Below are 18,294 nucleotides of genomic sequence, written 5' to 3' on the forward strand. Positions count from 1 at the left end.
CCCCTTGAACTTTGCGACCTTTTGCCACATTTCAGGCTTCAAACATAAAGATATAAAACTGTATTTTTTGTGAAGAATCAACAACAAGTGGGACACAATCATGAAGTGGAACGACATTTATTGGATATTTCCAATAAATGGCCCATGATCACTCTGGATGAACTGCAGAGATCTGCAGCTGAGGTGGGAGACTCTGTCCATAGGACAACAATCAGTTGTATATTGCACAAATCTGGCCTTTATGGAAGAGTGGCAAGAAGAAAGCCATTTCTTAAAGATATCCATAAAAAGTGTCGTTTAAAGTTTGCCACAAGCCACCTGGGAGACACACCAAACATGTGGAAGAAGGTGCTCTGGTCAGATGAAACCAAAATTGAACTTTTTGGCAACAATGCAAAACGTTATGTTTGGCGTAAAAGCAACACAGCTGAACACACCATCCCCACTGTCAAACATGGTGGTGGCAGCATCATGGTTTGGGCCTGCTTTTCTTCAGCAGGGACAGGGAAGATGGTTAAAATTGATGGGAAGATGGATGGAGCCAAATACAGGACCATTCTGGAAGAAAACCCGATGGAGTCTGCAAAAGACCTGAGACTGGGACGGAGATTTGTCTTCCAACAAGACAATGATCCAAAACATAAAGCAAAATCTGCAATGGAATGGTTCAAAAATAAACATATCCAGGTGTTAGAATGGCCAAGTCAAAGTCCAGACCTGAATCCAATCGAGAATCTGTGGAAAGAACTGAAAACTGCTGTTCACAAATGCTCTCCATCCAACCTCACTGAGCTCGAGCTGTTTTGCAAGGAGGAATGGGAAAAAAATTCAGTCTCTCGATGTGCAAAACTGATAGAGACATACCCCAAGCGACTTACAACTGTAATCGCAGCAAAAGGTGGCGCTACAAAGTATTAACTTAAGGGGACTGAATAATTTTGCACGCCCAATTTTTCAGTTTTTGATTTGTTAAAAAAGTTTGAAATATCCAATAAATGTCGTTCCACTTCATGATTGTGTCCCACTTGTTGTTGATTCTTCACCAAAAAATACAGTTTTATATCTTTATGTTTGAAGCCTGAAATGTGGCAAAAGGTCGCAAAGTTCAAGGGGGCCGAATACTTTCGCAAGGCACTGTAAGTGTTATAGGTCTGTCATTCTCATTGAAAGCAAGTCTAAGAAGTGATAGAGCTGATCTAGGGGCACTATTTCTATGCTTCCCGTTCTTAAGTTTCGTTTTTGTCTTTTACTTTTGGGTTTTGAACACCATATACAAACAGCTGAAAATACAATGGCTATGGTTATGGAAAATATATTTCACAGCAGTTTAGATGGTACAATGATTATCTTCACAATACTTGATTGTTTTGTCACATAAACTGAAATTAGGTGAACTATTACAATTTTAGCAACCAAAAAATTATGTAGCAATTTCACATTTTTGTATTTAATAACATTTTAAATTTAATGGATTTTATCTGGAGAAGTTAGCGTATTTTTTGTTGTTGATTGGGCGCCATTTAGGTTTACTCGATTGATGACTGGATTCTGTCTTATGTAGCAAAATGTTATTTTTTATGTTTTATTACATTGGAATAAAGTAGAGATTCCGAGTCACAAAATTGTATATATTACAAAGATATTTGAGGAACAATAGGAAAGTATTTCTACTTGAAAGATGATACACTTTTAAACTCACTTTTGAGAAAAGGGCCTTTGAATAATTTGGTTCCCTCATGAAGAGCTCTCCTTTGTCTACACCCATTCAGCATTGTTCACACCCTCTGAAGCCAGCTCCACCCGTCTCTTTAAATCAAATCAAATCAAATGTATTTATATAGCCCTTCTTACATCAGCTGATATATCAAAGTGCTGTACAGAAACCCAGCGTAAAACCCCAAACAGCAAGCAATGCAGGTGTAGAAGCACGGTGGCTAGGAAAAACTCCCTAGAAAGGCCATAGCCTAGGAAGAAACCTAGAGAGGAACCAGGCTATGAGGGGTGGCCAGTCCTCGTCTTGTTGTGCCGGGTGGAGATTATAACAGAACATGGCCAAGATGTTCAAATGTTCATAAATTACCAGCATGGGCAAATAATAATAATCACAGTAGTTGTCGAGGGTGCAACAAGTCAGCACCTCAGGAGTAAATGTCAGTTGGCTTTTCATAGCCGGTCATTGAGAGTATCTCTACCGCTCCTCCTGTCTCTAGAGAGTTGAAAACAGCAGGTCTGGGACAGGTAGCACATCCGGTGAACAGGTCAGTGTTCCATAGCCGCAGGCAGAACAGTTGAAACTGGAGCAGCAGCACGGCCATGTGGACTGGGGACAGCAAGGAGTCATCATGCCAGGTAGTCCTGAGGCATGGTCCTAGGGCTCAGGTCCTCCGAGAGAGTGAAAGAAAGAGAGAATTAAAGAGAGCATACTTAAATTCACACAGGACACCGGATAAGACAGGAGAAATACTCCAGATATAACAGACTGACCCTAGCCCCCCGACACATAAACTACTGCAGCATAAATACTGGAGGCTGAGACAGGAGGGGTCAGGAGACAATGTGGCCCCATTCGATGATACCCCGGACAGGGCCAAACAGGCAGGATATAACCCCACCCACTTTGCCAAAGCACAGCCCCCACACCACTAGATATATCTTCAACCACCAACTTACCATCCTGAGACAAGGCCGAGTGTAGCCCACAAAGATCTTCGCCACGGTACAACCCAAGGGGGGCGCCAACCCAGACAGGAAGACCACGTCAGCAACTCAACCCACTCAAGAAACGCACCCCTCCTAGGGACGGCATCGAAGAGCACCAGTAAGCCAGTGACTCAGCCCCTGTAATAGGGTTAGAGGCAGAGAATCCCAGTGGAGAGAGGGGAACCAGCCAGGCAGAGACAGCAAGGGCGGTTTGTTGCTCCAGAGCCTTTCCGTTCACCTTCACACTCCTGGGCCAGACTACACTCAATTATATGACCCACTGAAGAGATGAGTCTTCGGTAAGGACTTAAAGGTTGAGAACGAGTCTGCGTCTCTCACATGGGTAGGCAGACCATTCCATAAAAATGTAGCTCTATAGGAGAAAGCCCTGAATCCAGCTGTTTGCTTAGAAATGAAATTCTAGGGACAATTAGGAGGCCTGCGTCTTGTGACCGTAGCGTACGTGTAGGTATGTACGGCAGGACCAAATCGTAAAGATAGGTAGGAGCAAGCCCATGTAATGCTTTGTAGGTTAGCAGTAAAACCTTGAAATCAGCCCTTGCCTTAACAGGAAGCCAGTGTAGGGAGGCTAGCACTGGAGAAATATGATCAAACTTTGTTCTAGTCAGGATTCTAGCAGCCGTATTTAGCACTAACTGAAGTTTATTTCGTGCTTTATCCGGGTAGTCGGAAAGTAGAGCATTGCAGTAGTCTAACCTAGAATTAACAAAAGCATGGATTAATTTTTCTGCATAATTTTTGGATAGAAAGTTTCTGATTTTTGCAATGTTACGTAGATGTAAAAAAGCTGTCCTTGAAACAGTCTTGATATGTTCGTGAAAAGAGAGATCCGGGTCCAGAGTAACGCCGAGGTCCTTCACAGTTATATTTAAAGATTCACACGAGATCATGTGAGTAGTGTAGTAAAGATTAATACTAAAAGTGGTGGTAGCCTACAATAAGTAAAAATTCCAGGTAAACAAAGTGTCCAGAAAAAAATATTTTATACATTTTAGATGATGCTTACCCAGACACAATTATCTAAATTGATGGGTAATCTGAAATAAATGCTTTAACCCCCAGCCACATCCAGTGGTGGAAAAATTACTAAATTGTCATACTTGAGTAAAAGTATAAATCATTTCAAACTCCTTATATTAAACCAGACGGCACAATTATTTTTTTATTACATTTCTATTGACGGAAAGCCAGGGACGCCCGGGTTTACCTCTCTTCCTGCTCCATCTGGGCACAGTCAAAGACACCCAGAACACCACCCTTATGGAATGCTCCTTCCCCTGCCGATTTCACAATGACCCTGGTCTCCCCTCTCGGTGGACTTTGTCACTGACATTCCCCCCTCCCAGGGGAACACAATCGTTCTCGTTGTTGTGAACCGGTTTTCCAATGCTTGTCGCCTCCTTTGCCTGGGCTCCCGTCAGACTGACATTGTGTCAGACCGTGGCCATCTTCACCTCACGCGTACGGAAAGTGTTCATGGAACGCCTGGAGGGTCACAGTCAATCTCACCTCTGTGTACCGTCCTCAAGCTAATGGGCAGGTGGAGAGGGTCAATCAGGAAGTGGGCAGGTTTCTGAGGTGTTACTGTCAGGACCGACCAGGGTGGATTTTCTACCTTGGGCTTACTACTCGCAGAATTCCCTCTGCCACTCCTACACTAACCTCACTCCTTTCCAGTGCGCGTTGGGGTATCGTGTTGGGGTATTGTCAGTCGAGGATGCCTGGTCGTTCTTTAAAAGTAATTTCCTCACCATCTTAAATAAGCATGCCCCTTTCAAAGAATGTAGAACTAAGAACAGATACAGCCCTTGGTTAACTCCAGACCTGACTCCCCCCGACCAGCACAAAAACATCCTGTGGTGGACTGCATTAGCATTGAATAGTCCCCGCAATATGCAACTTTTCAGGGAAGTTTAGAACCAATACATGGAGTCAGTCAGGAAAGCAAAGAATAGCTTTTTCAAACAGAAATTTGCAACCTGTAGCTCTAACTCCAAAATGTTTTGGGACATTGTAAAGTCCATGGAGAATTAGAGCACCTCCTCCAAGCTGCCCACTGCACTGAGGCTAGGTAACACTGTCACCACCGATGAATCCACGATAATCGAGAATTTCAATAAACATTTCTCTACGGCTGGCCATGCTTTCCTCCTGGCTACCCCAACCCCGGCCAATAGCTCCGCACCCCCCGCAGCGACTTGCCCAAGCCTCCCAGCTTCTCCTTCACCCAAATGCAGATAGCAGATGTTCTGAAAGAGCTGCAAAACCTGGACCCGTACAAATCAGCTGGGCTAGACAATCTGGACCCTCTCTTTCTAAAATTATCCGCTGCCATTTTTGCAACCCCTATTACCAGTCTGTTCAACCTCTCTTGCGTATTGTCCGAGATCCCTAAAGATTGGAAAGCTGCCTCGGTCATCCCACTCGTCAAAGGGGGTGACACTCTAGACCCAAATTGTTATAGACCTATATCCATCCTGCCCTGCCTTTCTAAAGCATTCAAAAGCCAAGTTAATAAACAGATCACTGAGCATTTCGATTCCCACCGTACCTTCTCCGCTGGTCACGGTTTCCGAGCTGGTCACGGGTGCACGTCAGCCACGCTCAAGGTACTAAACGATATCATAACCGCCATCGATAAAAGACAGTACTGTGCAGCCGTCTTCATCGACCTGGCCAAGGCTTTCGACTCTGTCAATCACCGTATTCTTATCAGCAGACTCAATAGCCTTGGTTTCTCAAATGACTGCCTCTTCTGGTTCACTAACTACTTCTCAGACAGAGTTCAGTGTGTCAAATCGGAGGGCCTGTTGTCCCGACCTCTGGCAGTCTCTATGGGGGTACCACAAGGTTAAATTCTCGGGCAGACTCTTTTCTCTGTATATATCAACGATGTTGCTCTTGCTGCGGGTGATTCCCTGATCCACCTCTACGCAAACGACACCATTCTGTATACATCTGGCCCTTCTTTGAACACTGTGTTAACTAACCTCCAAACGAGCTTCAATGCCATACAACACTCCTTCTGTGGCCTCCAACTGCTCTTAAACGCGAGTAAAACCAAATGCATGCTTTTCCACCGTTCGCTGCCCACACCCGCCTGCCCGCCTGACTAGCATTACTAGTCTGGACAGTTCTGACCTAGAATATGTGGACAAGTTGTCTTACTTGAACCAAATCGGAATATTCAGGGGGGAATGCTCACGGTGGAGACCTGGTCTGGACCAAGGCACCAACGGAAACCCCTAAACACCTCCCCGAGCACTCACGCGACCACCCTGTAAGAGCCCTCCGCTACCATGAGACAGTGGGGTCATGACAGGCTAACCAGGGAAGGCCTAGCACCACGGGAAACGCAGGAGAGTCAATGAGGAAGAGACTGATTCTCTCCTTGTGACCCCCCTGTGTCACCATACCCAGGGGAGCGGTGGCCTCCCTAATAAACCCGGACCCTAAGGGTCGGCTATCTAGAGTGTGAACTGGGAAGGGAACAGTCACTAGAACAATGGGGATCCCTAAACTATGAGCGAATGCTCTGTCTATAAAATTCCCAGCCGCGCCTGAATCGACTAGCGCCTTATGCTGGGAATGAGGGGAAAACTCAGGAACAATTACATGCAAAAAACTGGTGTGCAACAGAGGGCTCTTGGTGAGAATGGTGCCAGCTCACCTGGGATGAAGCTAGAGTGCCCTGTCTGCTGCCTCGACCCCCAGAGGAACCAACTCGACACCGGCTGGCAGTGTGACCTCTGAGGCCACAGATGATGCAGGCGAAGGCCCCTCCTCCGGCCTCCCTACACGCAGCACCTCCCAGCTCCATAGGTATCGGAGCGTTGGTGCTGGAGGATCGAACCAACAGAGCCCGATCTGGACATCCGCGGGTGGCCAGCAGGTTATCCAGTCGGATGGACAGGTCCACCAGCTGGTCAAATGTGAGGGTGGTGTCCCTGCAGGCCATATCCCAACTCCTCGAAGTGGTCCAGCACCGCCTTCCACCCACACGGCAATGGCCCACTCCAGGGCTTTCCCCGAGAGGCACGAGACGAGGGCGGACACCCTCTCACGGCCTGAGGGAGCTGGGTGGACGGTCGCCAGGTACAACTCCAATTGCTACAGGAAACCCTGGCAGTGGGCAGCCGTCCCATCGCACTCCCTGGGGAGGGTGGGACGAATCCCACTGGAACCGGGTGCAGGGGGAGCGAGTAGTGGAGGCCCCTGTTGTGCTGGTGGGGGTGCTGGAGGGACTCCCTGTCTCTCCCAGCGGTCCATTGTTTGGACGACACGGTCAATGGCGGCGCCGAGATGGTGGAGCATCGCTGCGTGCCCCTGGACACGCTCCCCTACCCCTATAACAGGGGCACCTGCTCCTGCTGACTCCATCGAGGTGGGGTATTCTGTCATACGGTGGGTGTAGCTGGTGCATGGAAGGCGCAGGAGAGCAGAGATGAGTGGACAAAGAAGTGCTTTACTGAGGCAATAGTAAGAACAGAACACAACCGCGTCACAAAAACAAATGCCCAAAAGAACGAGTGAGGCAGCACAAAGTACAACAACCAAGTACAAAGTACCAGTTGCCACAAATCACGGGTACAAATAAAACCCGGCGCAACCCATCCGGAAGCATGCCGACCTAGACAATAAACAATACCCCACACAGACATGGAGGAAACAGAGGGCTAAATACACATAGTAGTCATGAGGAGATGTAAACCAGGTGTGTGGAAAACAAAACAAAACAAATGGAAAATTGAAAGGTGGAGCGGCGATGGCTAAAAGACCGGTGACGTCGACCACCGAATGCTGCCCGAACAAGGAGTGGGACCAACTTCGGCGGAAGTCGTGACACAACTACAAATACCTAGGTGTCTGGCTAGACGGTAACTCTCCTTCCAGACTCATAATAAACATCTCCAATACAAAATCAAATTTAGAATTGGCTTCCTATTTCGCAAAACAAAGCCTCCTTCACTCAGTCGCCAAACATACCCTCGTAAAACTGACTATCCTACAGATCCTCGACTTCGGCGATGTAATTTACAAAATAGTTTACAATACTCTACTCAGCAAACTGAATGCAGTCTATCACAGTGCCATCCGTTTTGTTACCAAAGCCCCTTATACCACCCACCACTGCGACCTGTATGCTCTAGTCGGCTGGCCCTCGCTAAATATACGTTGCCAGACCCACTGGCTCCAGGTCATCTATAAGTCTTTGCTAGGTAAAGCTCTGCATTATCTCAGCTCACTGGTCATGATAACAACACCCACCCATAGCACTCGCTCCAGCAGGTATATCTCACTGGTCATCCCCAAAGCCAACACCTCCTTTGGCCACCTTTCCTTACAGTTCTCTGCTGCCAATGACTGGAACAAATTGCAATAATCGCTGAAGCTAGAGACTTATATTTCCCTCACTAACTTCAAACATCAAGCAGCTAACCGATCGCTGCAGCTGTACATAGCCCATCTGTAAATACCCACCCAATCTACCTACCTTATCCCTATATTGTTTTGTTTACTTTTCTGCTCTTTTGCACACCAGTATTACTACTTGCACATCATCATCTGCTCATCTATCACTCCAGTGTTAATATACTCAATTGTAATTACTCCGCTACCATGGTCTATTTATTGCCTCCTCACGCCATTTGCACACACTGTATATAGACTTTCTTTTTTTTCTGTGTTATTGACTGTACGCTTGTTTATTCCATGTGTAACTCTGTGTTGTTGTTTGTGTCGCCCTGCTTTGCTTTATCTTGGCCAGGTTGCAGTTGTAAATGAGAACTTGTTCTCAACTAGCCTACCTGGTTAAATAAAGGTTAAATAAAAAAAAATTAAAATCAGCCGACCCTGGTACCTTGGTATTGGAGCCAGACTGAGGCCCCTGCCGAATGTTTTCGGTGCGCTGAGGAGACCTGGAACGCTGCGCACACTTGTCTCCAGCGGGCCGTGCGTCAGCACAAGGAACAGGCCGAACACCACCGCAGTGAGGCGCCTGTTTCCTCTCCAGGCGACCGGGTCTGTCTCTCTACCTGGAACTTGCCCCTCCGCCTGCCCTGCCCGAAGCTGAGCCCACTGTTTGTGGGGCCGTTTAAAGTCCTGAGGAGGGTTAATGAGGTAACGTACTGTTTGCAACTCCCTGCTGATTACTGCATTAACCCGACTTTTCATGTGTCTCTCCTCAGACCAGTGGTGCCTCGGTGTGTGTACTCGGTCTGTGAAGTCCTGGATTTGAGGCATCGGGGCGTGGTGTATCCAGTACCTCATCGACTGGGAGAGGTATGGCCCAGAGGAGCGTTGCTGGGTTCCTGCGATGGACGTCCTGGATGCTTCCCTGACCAGGGATTTTCACAGTTGGTGCCCTGACCGACCCGCACCGCGTCCCTGTGGTTGTCCCCGAGGCAGGTGTCGTCCCACTGCTGGTGCAGCGCGTCAGGAGGAGGTACTGTCACGGATCCCCCGTAACTGCTGCTCATTCCATTCACCAGCTCCTGAGGTCTATTTCACCGGCCTTCTAGGCGTCACTGAATTGGTTTCAATACCATCGACCCTGGACTGTCTTGTCTCATTACGGACACCTGCTTCCCATTCCCCCTGATTAGTATGTGTATACTGTATATGTGCCCTCTGTTCCCCATTGTCCTTGTCGATTATTGTCCCATGTCCGTTGGTCTTGTGAGTACCTGTGCTCTGTTGTATCGGCTTTCGTGCTACGTGTTATTGTACACTTGTTATGACGTGTCTCGTCCCGTATTATTTAGAGGTTTACATCTTGCTCTTTTGTTTGGGTTACATCCCTGTGTTATATATATATATATAACGCCTGTCACCTATCATTTTACAGCGTGACACTCTTATCTGCTTGTCGTCCCCTTATGCCAAATTTTGTACATCTCAGTTGTCAGTAGAAACCACATTCTTTTAAGCTTGTCAGCCATATCAGCTATGTTTTTTTAGAAGGCAGTATATGAGGCTGAATGAACTATTTCACTGCCAGACAAGGCTCTGCTGAGAGCCAGGTGTAGCAGTGGTAAGGTGTTGGGACTGCTGTTTAGACTCTTCTGTTGGGACAGCTTTATGTAGTCCCTAACAGTTTGTGGGCAATTAATGTGCAATTAATGTATTGTTTAGTGTTGTGTAGTGGCTTTGCTGGCATGCAAGTGGCTTTGCTGGCACCAAGATTTACATGCTAAAATCGCCACTGTGTAGGAACAATAGTGGATCAATATATTAGTCATCTGTTTTATTCTTGACTTGCAGTGTATACAGATGGTTTAAAGGATCCCATAACTGGAAAGACAGGACCAGGTGTTAATGTTAATCTATGCAAGAGACTGACAAATTATATATCTGTATATTCAACAGAAATGGTTGCGATAATTGTTGGATTGCAGTGGATAGGAGGTGCAACCAAGAATATGTTATTATTTTGTGAAATGTATGATGTAGAAAGATTGAGGTTGTTCACAGGGTCAGAGAGGTTGGACAGGAATGGGGAATGGGTGATATTTTGGGTGGGGGTGATGGGAGTAGTTAAGTTTGTAGGTAATTATTACATTTTTGTTAGAAAATCAGGGTTAGTTAAGAGAATATAGTGGTATAGATTGGTCGTGATCGGCCTCACACTCCTGTACAGTAGGTGGCGTTGTATGCACATGTCAGTTGGTTGCGACCCCCCCCGAAAAAAAGAAGTCGAGGAAGCGAGCCTACGTTCAGCCTTTTTCTCTCGCGAGGAAGGACGCCGTTATCGGAATCCCTACAAACAACACGAGAATTCATCATTCACACGGTAATATAACCCAATCTAACACCGTACATATCTCGTGAGCCAGAAGTGAAGATACTGGGTGCTTTCAACCCGCATTCAAAATGTTATTTCACAGGACTATTAATATGGTACCAACTGCAACATACATCTATTCCGCTGCCACGGACGGACATTGAGGCCTAGCTAGCTACCATTGCGCGATTGTGTCTTCTGGCTAGTAGCACGCTGCAGCTATTCCGTCTACAACTCGCTAATGTGCGCAAGCTAGTTAACCTGATGGAATGGCAATGGTTTTGCCCGGATACATCACATTTAACTACACTGCTATCTGCGACTGAATTTGTAGCCTGTTCTGGAAGATATGTCAGCGATGTGTTTCCCTATTTACTCTGCACAGATACTAGCCCAGCTAACTAGCAACGTAGCGCACGCCTGCTGACTCCTCAGAATGGTTTCCAATTAACATTTTATCTAAGAACAACTTATCTAAGAACCAATAGCAACTACAGTACATCACAATGTATTGACTAATCTAGGCCTATCTAGAATATAAATGAGACTTCTCAGCGAGTGAATGTACAGGTCACAAGCTAGCTAACGTTACATGCTATGGTAGACAATCATGATTTAGGACAAGGCGGGACTCTTAAAACACGCCACTTCGATACTGCTACGACCGGAAGTGACTTTCCGTTACAGGTTAGGAGAGCTTTTTCGCGAACCCCTTAACTAACCATAATCTAACCTAATTATCCTAACCTGCTGCATATGTTCTCCAAACCAACTGTAAATTATAACCTGTAACGAAAAAGTAACATCCGGTCGTAGATCTGTCGAAGTGGCGTGTTTTTAAGGAGTCCCGTTTTAGATGGCTAATAATCAATATCAAGAAGACCTATAATACTTGTATCTGCAACTTTGTCTTAAAAGTTAGCTTTCTAGCTAACATTGTCTTCAACCATGATCTAGTTAATGTACATGAACAGCTCGTTGTCTGGAGCCTCTGGTCCATTTGTTCGTTTGATCAAGTTCAGAAATAATTTGAGTGCCTGTCATTTATAGTTATGTTGATATTGTCAACATGATAATGACCATTACTCAGTTTAAATTATTAATGAATAAAGTAATTTATTTTTATACCCATTCACCAAAATCCACAAACCTATTTTAATTGAGGTTGTGGTTGACTTTTTGTGCCACTAGGCACTACACAATATCCCACGATTAGCAGGCAAAGTTAGACCATGACACATGCACTCACTGAACTGTTCTCCAGTATATTCAACTAGTTAAACATCTGTGGAACTGTGAAAGAAGAGCAATTAATGTGCAAACTGAACTTTTCAAATATGTTTATTTCAAGGAACCATAGGGTACATCATTCTCAGTAGTATAAAGTAACTTCCTCTCCTTTCCAGATGCCCCACATTAGGAATCTTGCTCAACAAGAAGCCAACACGATTGAGTAGCTTATAAATAGTAAATACAATTATGTGTCCAATGACTCAGACCCACTCAGGTAAAACTTCACCCCAGCACACAGTGAACAGAGCGGAGAAAAGAAAAGGTTATTTCTCAATTGTCTTCGTTTCCAGGGCCCTATCCAGAAACACCCCCTACCCTCTGGACACTTCTGGAGATTTGAGAGGGTTGAACAGGTGTAAGCAATATGGCAAACATTTCTTCTAGCATGTCAGAGGTCAAGGTGGATCTATCACCATGTATACAGTACCAGTCAAAAGTTTGGACACACACACCCACTCATTCCATTTTTTACTATTTTCTACATTGTAAACTATGAAATAACACGTATGGAGTCATGTAGTAACCAATAACGTGTTAAACAAATAGCCACCCGTAGCCTTGACAGCGTTGCATACTCTTGGCATTCTCTCAACCAGCTTCATGAGGTAGTCACCTGGAATGCATTTAAATTAACAATTTGCCTCAATTTGTAGTTCCAACCACCGTGTCTTTGAGACGCATAGTAGGTGAACGGATGATCCCCGCATGTGTGGTTCCCACTGTGAGGCATGGAGGAAGAGGTGTGGGGGTGCTTTGCTAGTGACACTCAGTGATTTATTTGGAATTCAAGGCACACTTAACCAGCATGGCTACCACAGTATTATGCAGCAATACTCCATCCCATCTGGCTTGCGCTTAGTGGGACTATCATTAGTTTTACAGCAGGACAATGACCCAAAACACACCACCAGGCTGTGTAAGTGGTTTTGACCAAGAGGGAGACTGATGGAGTGCTGCATCAGATGACCTGGCATCATAAAACAGCTCCCTAAAACACTTCTGCAAGCAGGCCTTTCTAATCGACCTGGCCCGGGTATCCTGGAAGGATATTGACCTCATCCCGTCAGTTGAGGATGCCTGGTCATGCTTTAAAAGTAACTTCCTCACCATCTTAGATAAGCATGCTCTGTTCAAAAAAATGCAGAACTAAGAACAGATATAGCCCCTGGTTCACTCCAGACCTGACTGCCCTCGACCATTCTGTGGCGGACTGCAATAGCATCGAATAGTCCCAGTGATATGCAACTGTTCAGGGAAGTCAGGAACCAATACACGCAGTCAGTCAGGAAAGCAAAGGCCAGCTTTTTCAAGCAGAAATTTGCATCCTGTAGCTCTAACTCCAAAAAATTCTGGGACACTGTAAGTCCATGGAGAACAAGAGCACCTCCTCCCAGCTGGACTAGGTAACATGGTCACCACCGATAAATCCATAATAATCGAAAACTTCAACAAGCATTTCTCAACGGCTGGCCATGCCTTCCTCCTGGCTACTCCAACCTCGGCCAACAGCTCCACCCCTCCCGCAGCTACTCGCCCAAGACTCCCCAGCTTATCCTGTACCCAAATCCAGATAGCAGATGTTCTGAAAGAGCTGCAAAACCTGGACCCGTACAAATCAGCTGGTCGTGACAATCTGGACCCTCTATTTCTGAAACTATCCGCCGCCATTGTCGCAACCCCTATTACCAGCCTGTTCAACCTCTCTTTCATATCGTCTGAGATCCCCAAGGACTGGAAAGCTGCCGCGGTCATCCCCCTCTTCAAAAGGGGAGACACCCTGGACCCAAACTGTTACAGACCTATATCCATCCTGCCCTGCCTATCTAAGGTCTTCGAAAGCCAAGTCAACAAACAGATCACTGACCATCTCGATTCACACCGTACCTTCTCCGCTGTGCAATCTGGTTTCCGAGCCGGTCACGGGTGCACCTCAGCCACGCTCAAGGTACTAAACGGTATCATAACCGCCATCGATAAAAGACAGTACTGTGCAGCCGTCTTCATCGACCTGGCCAAGGCTTTCGACTGTCAATCACAATATTCTTATCGGCAGACTCAGTAGCCTAGGTTTTTCTAATGACTGCCTTGCCTGGTTCACCAACTACTTTGCAGACAGAGTTCAGTGTGTCAAATCGGAGGGCATGTTGTCCGGTCCTCTGGCAGTCTCTATGGGGGTGCCACAGGGTTCAATTCTCGGGCCGACTCTTTTCTCTGTATATCATCGATGATGTTGCTCTTGCGGCGGGCGATTCCCTGATCCACCTCTACACAGACGACACCATTCTGTATACTTCTGGCCCTTCTTTGGACACTGCTATCTAACCTCCAAACGAGCTTCAATGCCATACAACAATCCTTCCGTGGCCTCCAACTGCTCTTAAACGCTAGTCAAACCAAATGCATGCTTTTCAACCATTCGCTGCCTGCACCCGCACGCCTGACTAGCATCACCACCCTGGATGGTTCCGACCTAGAATATGTGGACATCTATAAGTACCTAGGTGTCTGGCTAGACTGTAAACTCTCCTTCCAGACTCGTATCAAACATCTCCAATCCAAAATCAAATCTAGAATCGGCTTTCTATTTCGGCTTCCTATTTCTAAAGCCTCCTTCGCTCACGCCGCCAAACTTACCCTAGTAAAACTGACTATCCTACCGATCCTCGACTTCGGCGATGTCATCTACAAAATAGCTTCCAATACTCTACTCAGCAAACTGGATGCAGTTTATCACAGTGCCATCCGCTTTGTTACTAAAGCACCTTATACCACCCACCACTGCGACCTGTATGCTCTAGTCGGCTGGCCCTCGCTACATATTCGTCGCCAGACCCACTGGCTACAGGTCATCTACAAGTCCATGCTAGGTAAAGCTCCGCCTTATCTCAGTTCACTGGTCACGATGGCAACACCCACCCGTAGCACGCGCTCCAGCAGGTATATCTCACTGATCATCCCTAAAGCCAACACCTCATTTGGCCGCCTTTCCTTCCAGTTCTCTGCTGCCTGTGACTGGAACGAATTGCAAAAATCATTGAAGTTGGAGACTTTTATCTCCCTCACCAACTTTAAACATCTGCTCTCTGAACAGCTGTACATAGTCCATCGGTAAATAGCCCACCCAATTTACCTACCTATTTACAGTGCCTTGCGAAAGTATTCGGCCCCCTTGAACTGTGTGACCTTTTGCCACATTTCAGGCTTCAAACATAAAGATATAAAACAGTATTTTTTTGTGAAGAATCAACAACAAGTGGGACACAATCATGAAGTGGAACGACATTTATTGGATATTTCAAACTTTTTTAACAAATCAAAAACTGAAAAATTGGCCGTGCAAAATTATTCAGTCCCTTTACTTTCAGTGCAGCAAACTCTCTCCAGAAGTTCAGTGAGGATCTCTGAATGATCCAATGTTGACCTAAATGACTAATGATGATAAATACAATCCACCTGTGTGTAATCAAGTCTCCGTATAAATGCACCTGCACTGTGATAGTCTCAGAGGTCCGTTAAAAGCGCAGAGAGCATCATGAAGAACAAGGAACACACCAGGCAGGTCCGAGATACTGTTGTGAAGAAGTTTAAAGCCGGATTTGGATACAGAAAGATTTCCCAAGCTTTAAACATCCCAAGGAGCACTGTGCAAGCGATAATATTGAAATGGAAAGAGTATCAGACCACTGCAAATCTACCAAGACCTGGCCGTCCCTCTAAACTTTCAGCTCATACAAGGAGAAGACTGATCAGAGATGCAGCCAAGAGGCCCATGATCACTCTGGATGAACTGCAGAGATCTGCAGCTGAGGTGGGAGACTCTGTCCATTGGACAACAATCAGTTGTATATTGCACAAATCTGGCCTTTATGGAAGAGTGGCAAGAAGAAAGCCATTTCTTAAAGATATCCATAAAAAGTGTCGTTTAAAGTTTGCCACAAGCCACCTGGAAGACACACCAAACATGTGGAAGAAGGTGCTCTGGTCAGATGAAACCAAAATTGAACTTTTTGGCAACAATGCAAAATGTTATGTTTGGCGTAAAAGCAACACAGCTGAACACACCATCCCCACTGTCAAACATGGTGGTGGCAGCATCATGGTTTGGGCCTGCTTTTCTTCAGCAGGGACAGGGAAGATGGTTAAAATTGATGGGAAGATGGATGGAGCCAAATACAGGACCATTCTGGAAGAAAACCCGATGGAGTCTGCAAAAGACCTGAGACTGGGACGGAGATTTGTCTTCCAACAAGACAATGATCCAAAACATAAATCAAAATCTACAATGGAATGGTTCAAAAATAAACATATCCAGGTGTTAGAATGGCCAAGTCAAAGTCCAGACCTGAATCCAATCGAGAATCTGTGGAAAGAACTGAAAACTGCTGTTCACAAATGCTCTCCATCCAACCTCACTGAGCTCGAGCTGTTTTGCAAGGAGGAATGTGAAAAAAATTCAGTCTCTCGATGTGCAAAACTGATAGAGACATACCCCAAGCGACTTACAACTGTAATCGCAGCAAAAGGTGGCGCTACAAAGTATTAACTTAAGGGGGCTGAATAATTTTGCACGCCCAATTTTTCAGTTTTTGATTTGTTAAAAAAGTTTGAAATATCCAATAAATGTCGTTCCACTTCATGATTGTGTCCCACTTGTTGTTGATTCTTCACCAAAAAATACAGTTTTATATCTTTATGTTTGAAGCCTGAAATGTGGCAAAAGGTCGCAAAGTTCAAGGGGGCATAATACTTTCGCAAGGCACTGTACCTACCAATCCTACCTATCCAATTTACCTACCTATCCCCATACTGTTTTTATTTATTTACTTTTCTGCTCTTTTGCACACTTTTGCACACCACCACTACCTGCACATGACCATCTGATCATTTATCACTCCAGTGTTAATCTGCTAAATTGTAATTATTCGCCTACCTCCTCATGCCTTTTGCACACACTGTATATAGACTCTTTTTTTTCTTTATTGACTTGTTTATTGTTTACTCCATGTGTATCTTTGTGTTGTTGTCTGTTCACACTGCTATGCTTTATCTTAGCCAGGTCGCAGTTGTAAATGAGAACTTGTTCTCAACTAGCCTACCTGGTTAAATAAAGGTGGGGGGAAAAAAATCTACATTCACCTGACCTCTACCCAATTGAAATGGTTAGGGATGAGTTAGACCGCAGAGTGAAGGAAAAGCAGCCAACAAGTGCTGAGCAAATGTGTGAATTCCTTTAAGACTGTTGGAAAAGCATTCCTCATGAAGCTGGTTGAGAGAATGCCAAGTGTGCAAAGAATCAAAAATATATTTTGATTTCTTTAACACTGTGGTTTCTACATGATTCCATGTTTGTTATTTAATAGTTTTGATGTCTTCAGTATTATTCTACAATGTAGAAAAGTCCAAATAAAGAACCTTTGAATGAATAGGTGTGTCCGAACCTTTGATATTGTCTCAATGCTGCAACTACCCAATGGGCTCAGGAGAGGCAAAAACATTACCCGCCTAACGGCGTTCCTTAACACCCGCCTGCTTAACCCGGAAGCCAGCCACACCAATGTGTCGGAGGAAGCACCATTCAACTGGCAATCGGTGTCAGCCTGCACACTGTCCGCTAGGGCGCGATCAGCCAAGTAACATGACCCAACCACTATTGAAACAAATGCATACCATATCCCAATCAAATTGTAATTGTCACGTGTACACTTTAGTGAAATTCTTAATTACAAGCCCTTACCAACAGAGCAGAGTTAAAAAAATTACAACAAAGCATAAAATGCACAAGAATGAAGCCATATGGAGGGTGTACCAGAAACATATCAATGCGCTGGGGTACTTGAGGTAGATATGTACAGTTGAAGTCGGAAGTTTATTTACACCTTAGCCAAATACATTTAAACCCAGTTTTTCCACAATTCCTGACATTTAATCCTAGTAACAATTCCCTGTCTTAGGTCAGTTAGGATCATCACTTTATTTTAAGAATGTGAAATGTCAGAATAATAGTAGAGGATGATTTATTTCAGCTCTTATTTCATTCATCACATTCCCAGTGGGTCAGAAGTTTACATACTCAATCAGTATTTGGTAGCATTGCCTTTAAATTGTTTAATTTGGGTCAAACGTTTCGGGTATCCTTCCACATGCTTCCCATGGTAAGTTGGGTGAATTTTGGCCCATTCCTCCTGACAGAGCTGGTGTAACAGAGTCAGGTTTGTAGGCTCCTTGCTCGCACATGCTTTTTCAGTTCTGCTCACAAAGTTTCTATGGGATTGAGGTCAGGGCTTTGTAATGTCCATTCCAATACCTTGACTTTGTTGTCCTTAAGCTATTTTGTCACAACTTTGGAAGTATGCTTGGGGTCATTGTCCATTTGGAAGACCCATTGGTGACCAAGCTTTAACTTCCTGACTGATGTCTTGAGATGTTGCTTCAATATCCACATAATTTTCCTACCTCATGATGCCATCAATTTTGTGAGGTGCACCAGTCCCTCCTGA

The 18,294-nt window shown here is 45.2% G+C and overlaps 1 protein-coding gene across 4 annotated transcripts in view; it reads left to right on the forward strand.

Annotated features, from left to right (window-relative positions):
- Positions 1 to 9,045: 9,045 nt before the first annotated feature.
- LOC139373628 (BTG3 associated nuclear protein) overlaps positions 9,046 to 18,294 on the forward strand; it is a 75,719-nt gene continuing 66,470 nt past the window's right edge. The window contains exons 1-3 of one of the 4 annotated variants that reach the window (XM_071114364.1): positions 10,549 to 10,620; positions 11,911 to 12,011; positions 12,088 to 12,152. The gene's annotated coding sequence lies outside the window, so the exon portion shown is untranslated. Of the gene's footprint in view, positions 9,167 to 10,428; positions 10,514 to 10,548; positions 10,621 to 11,910; positions 12,012 to 12,037; positions 12,153 to 18,294 lie in introns of those variants that run through there. The other 3 variants (XM_071114371.1, XM_071114354.1, XM_071114380.1) reach the window with 3 other exon arrangements.

Source organism: Oncorhynchus clarkii, chromosome 2, assembly GCF_045791955.1.
Source record: "Oncorhynchus clarkii lewisi isolate Uvic-CL-2024 chromosome 2, UVic_Ocla_1.0, whole genome shotgun sequence".
Classification (NCBI taxonomy): domain Eukaryota; kingdom Metazoa; phylum Chordata; class Actinopteri; order Salmoniformes; family Salmonidae; genus Oncorhynchus; species Oncorhynchus clarkii.